This window comes from Mandrillus leucophaeus, unplaced genomic scaffold (assembly GCF_000951045.1).
Source record: "Mandrillus leucophaeus isolate KB7577 unplaced genomic scaffold, Mleu.le_1.0 Scaffold1421, whole genome shotgun sequence".
Lineage (NCBI taxonomy): Eukaryota > Metazoa > Chordata > Mammalia > Primates > Cercopithecidae > Mandrillus > Mandrillus leucophaeus.
The window spans coordinates 203,638-208,542 of NW_012101390.1; the positions used below are offsets into that span (position 1 = coordinate 203,638).

Sequence of the window (4,905 nt, forward strand, 5' to 3'; positions counted from 1 at the left end):
GGTTCTCAAACTTTAGCATACATCAGAATTACCAAGAGGGCTTGTTAAAGCATGAATTGCTGGGTCACAGCCCGGAGTTTTGATTCAGTATGTCTGGGGTGGAGCCTGGTAGTCCTGTTTTCAGGTGCTGTTAATGCTGCTGATCCAGGGGCCATACTTTGAGATCACTGTTGTAAATCATTCACTCTCACTGGTTTATAGCAAAGATCAGCAAATTTTTTCTTAAAGGGCCAGATAGCAAATTGCACAATCCCTGTAGGTCAAGAGGCAAAATTGATGACTTTATGTAGGTAGTTGTATAACTGTTAAGAATGTGGCTATTTAAAAATGTAACAAACATTCTTCACTCAGGGGCTGTAAGAAAATAAGGGACTGGTCACATTTTTCCTGTGGGCTGTAGTTTATTGACTGATGATGCATAGTACTCCATTATGTCATGGTATTACAATTTGTTTATCCTTTAAACTGTTGATGGGGATTTGGGTTGTGTCCAGGTTTTAGCTTTTACATATTAACCATGTTATGAGAATCCTCAAACATGTCTTTTGGTGAACACATGTATGGATTTCTGTTGGGTACATACCCCAGAGTAGAAGTGCTGTGTAATAAGGGTATGCATGTCTTCAATTTTAGGAGAAACTGCCAGTTTTCCAAACCAGTTGTATCAATTTACACTCCCACCAATAATATGTGAGAATTATTGTTGCTGCATGTCAGTGGTGTTCTGGACCTGGGTCATACTGGCTTTCAAGGGCCAATTGTGGGCATCTCTTCTCAATTCTGCATTCAGTGATCTCAGGATGGCTGCCTGAAATTGGCTATGGTGTATTTACAGTATGGAGACTGGAAAAAAAGCCATAAATCAGGGATCTTATATATTCATTTCTAAGAGATTCAGTTATTAAACATTTACCAGGATATCACATCTAGACGTTTTTTGTCAACATTTGGTATTTAATACTTTTTGTGTACATTGTAGCTATTTAGGTGGTGGAATAGTACTATCCCTTTGTGGTTTTAATTTGCTTCTTTGCATCTCTGATGAGAATGAAGTTAAACAGCTTTTCAAATATTTGTTGGATATTTTAATATCTTTTTTCATTATATTCATTTGTCTGTTTTTTAGATAGGTTGTCTTTTTATCTATCTATCTATATATATGTATATATGTTTATATTTTCATGGTAGAAGTTCTCTGCCAGATATATGTGTTTCTAATGTCATCTCCTATCCTGTAGATTGCCTTTTCATTTTTTGTTGGTGTTTTTGATGAGCAAATCTTAATTTTAGTGTGGTCTAAGTTACCATTTATTTCTTTAATGGTTAGTGTTTTTTGTGTCCTATTTTTTTTTTAAACTTTGCCTATACCAAAGTCACAAAGAGGTTATCCTTAAAGATATTTTCTATAAAATATTTATTTTACTTCTAACATAAAATTTTTCAACTAATTTGCAATTCATATGGTGTGACTTTGTGATATAATTGCAGTTTTTTCCATATAAATGTGCATTTAATATAGCACTATTTATTTGAAAGACTACACTTTCACCTCTGAACTGCAATATCACCTTTATGAAAAAAATTGGGTGATAATATTTGCCTGAACTCTTTATTTTATTCCATTATATGTATAACCATTCCAGTTAGTATATCCTTGCACTAATACCACAGTTCTTATTTACAGGTCCTCCAGATGTGTTATTTTTTTTTTTCAAGATTACCTCTTTTAGCTTTTTGCTTTTATACATGGATTTTAGAATCAGCTTGTCAGTTTCCACAAAAATCTCTGCTGTTATCTTGATTGAGACTTGAGGTGGATCAAAGATGTCCACAAAGCCTTTAACACTTCCCACAGAGGACTATGATAATGTCTTCTTGTTTTATTGATCCTTTTATAATTATGAAATAACTTTCTTTTTCTGTAGTATTGCTTCTTGATTTTCCTGATTACAGTTTCATTATCTATCTTTTTGGTTCATGACTTCTGTTTCAGTCCTTTTATGTTAAACTTTTGGCATATTAATATTTAAACTATATTTCTTGTAACTAGCATATATTTGGGTTTAAAAATCCATTCTGACCATCTTAATATTTTACTTGTAAATATTTGACTTATTTTTATTAATTACTGATATATAATTTGGTTTAGAATATATTTGCTGCTAAATCATCAAGTTTCTATTTGAATCACTTGTTTCATATTCCCTTTTACTTCCATTCTTGCCTTCTTTTAGTGTAGTCAATGTTTCTATTTAGAAAGTTTTTTTTTCTATTAATTTGTCAGTTATATCTTCTTCCGCTATTTTAGTAGCTACCTTAGAAATTACAGCAGGAAGTTTTGACTTATTATAGTCAAGTACGAACTATTTGTACTATGTCTCTGATGCTACTAGAAACTGTAAACAGTACTTACCCCTTTTTTCACCCTCCTGCATTATTTTTGTCATGTATTTTCACTTCACATGTCATTTTGCACATAATTTAGACTGTACAAAATATTCTAATTACCGTTTTATGCAATCTAAATATATATTTACTTTTACCCATGTATTTATTCTCTCTGGTGTTCTTCATGCCCTTTTGCATTTTCATGTTTCCATCTAGCATAATTTTCCTTTTGACTGAAGAATTTTCTTTGTTTTTGTCTTGCTTTCTTTCAGTGTTGGTCTGCTGGTGAGGAATTCCTTTAATATTTGTTCATATGAAAGCCTCTTTATTCCACCCACATTGTTGAATAATATTTTCTTTGGGTGTAGAATTCTATGTTGGTAGTTCTGTGTGCTTATTTTTATTTTAGCACTTAAAAAATGTTATAACATTACCTTTTGACTGACATTGTTTCTTTTGGGAAATCCGCCTTCCATTTTCCAGTTGTTCTTGTAAATGTAGTGTCTTTTATTCCTCTGGTTGCTTTAAAGATTCTGTATTTTTTTTTTTTTTTTTTTTGGCAGAGCTAGCTGAGGTTTTATTTTGGACAAAAAAAAGCAATTGAATTGTTTTGTAGCTGGAGGCATGGGTAAGGGGGGTCCTCAGGCAGTAAATTCCCCCACAGGTGGGCTGAGGGCTAGGGCTGAGCCTCAGGTGTGTCTTCTGTTCCCTGTGCTTCCCTGCACAGCGGCCTCCCTTCCGGGCTCTGGGCAAGTCGCAGGAGGGGCAGGCGGGGAGGGGTTGCCGCAGCTGTTCACTTGGGCAGCACGTCAGAGGACGCGGACACCAGCTTCCCATCATGGGTCTAGCTCTTCTTCACAACCAGGGCCCTGGTGGAGCTGGTGCAGCTGAAGGAGCTGGAGCCCGCGTCAAAGCCAGAGGCCAGAGCCCAGGCCATAGCTGAGGCCGGGGCTTGTGAGGCCCCCCATAGGCCGAGCTCAGACCACCTGCAAAACCGCTGGTGGTCTTCATATGGATACTCAAGTTCTGCATCTCAGACTCTAGCTGGCTCTCCTCGCCCTCCAGCAGCCTCCTGTAGGTGACATCTCAATGTCCAGGGCCAGCTTGACGTTCATCAGCTCCTGGTACTCACGCAACTGCCTCGCCATGTCCTGCTTGACTCGCTGCAGGGTGGCCTCCAGCTCGGAGGTATCCCTTGACATTGGCATCCTTAATGGCCAGATCCCCACGTTGCTCTGCATCTGCGATGGCAACCTCCACAGGGAAGCCCTCTGGCCTTTGAGGCCCTCAGTCTCAGCCTGAAGCCGACTGATGTTCTGGTTCATCTCGGAGATCTCAGTCTTTGTGCGCCGCAGGTCATCCCCGGGCTTCCCAGCCAGGCTCTGCAGCTCCTCATACTTGACCTGGTACATGCTCTCAGCCTCAGCCAGGCTGCGGTTGGCGATCTCCTCGTACTGCGCCTTGACCTCAGCGATGATGCTGTCCATGTCCAGGGAGCGGCTGTTGTCCATGGACAGCACCACAGACGTATCCGAGATCTGGGAATGCAGCTCCTGGATCTCCTCTTCATACAGCTGCCTGAGGAAGTTGATCTTGTCAGTCAGCCCCTCCAGGCAAGACTCCCACTCTACATTGTTCACGTAAGCTTCATCCACATCTTTCTTGATGAGGACAAATTCATTCGCCATCTCTGTACGCTCATTGATCTCATCCTCATTCTCGTTCTTGAAGTCCTCCACCAGCCCCTGAATGTTGCCAAGCTCCGTCTCCAGCTTCAGCTTCTCCTGGCCCAGAGTCTCCAGCTGCTGCCTAAGGTTGTTGATGTAGCTCTCGAACAGGTTGTCCATGTTGCTCCGAGCCATCTCCTGCTGCTGCAGGAGGCTCCACTCGGTCTCCAGCATCTTGTTCTGCTGCTGCAGGAACCATACCTTGTCGATGAAAGAGGCATACTTGCTGAGGGTCTTGATCTGCTCCTTCTCCTGGGTGTGCATGGCCTGGATGTTGTGCATCTTTTGTTAAATGTATTTCTATGCCATTTACTCTCTGATATTATTGTTATTAGTCTTGTTCTTTTAATTTCATTTTTCGCTCATTGTTTCTAATAACTAAAACACAATTGATTTTTGTATATTGACCTTCTATGCTATATTACTTATTAATATTGGTATTATATTGTAGATTTGTTTGAATTTTCATGTACAAATATAGTTGGCCCTGCATCTGTGGGTTCTGCCTCCATGGATTCAAGCAACTGCAGATCAAAAATATTTGAAAAACAAAAATGATGGTTGTGTCTGTACTGAGCACATGTAGATATTTTTTCTTGTCATTATTCCCTAAGCAATACAGTATAACAACTAGTTACATAGCATTCACATTGTATTAACTATTACAAATAAACTAGTGATAACTTAAAGTATATGGAAGGATGTGCATACGTTATATGCAAATAGTATACCGTTTTAGGTCAGGGACTTGACCATCTGTGGATTTTGGTATCTGTGATGGGTCCTGGAA

General features: G+C 39.2%; 1 pseudogene across 1 annotated transcript; it reads right to left on the reverse strand.

Annotated features, from left to right (window-relative positions):
• Positions 1 to 3,181: 3,181 nt before the first annotated feature.
• On the reverse strand, positions 3,182 to 4,397 carry LOC105535173 (annotated as a pseudogene). Its single transcript, XR_001005389.1, has one exon. The product of XR_001005389.1 is annotated as a keratin, type II cytoskeletal 8 pseudogene (transcript).
• Positions 4,398 to 4,905: the final 508 nt, after the last annotated feature.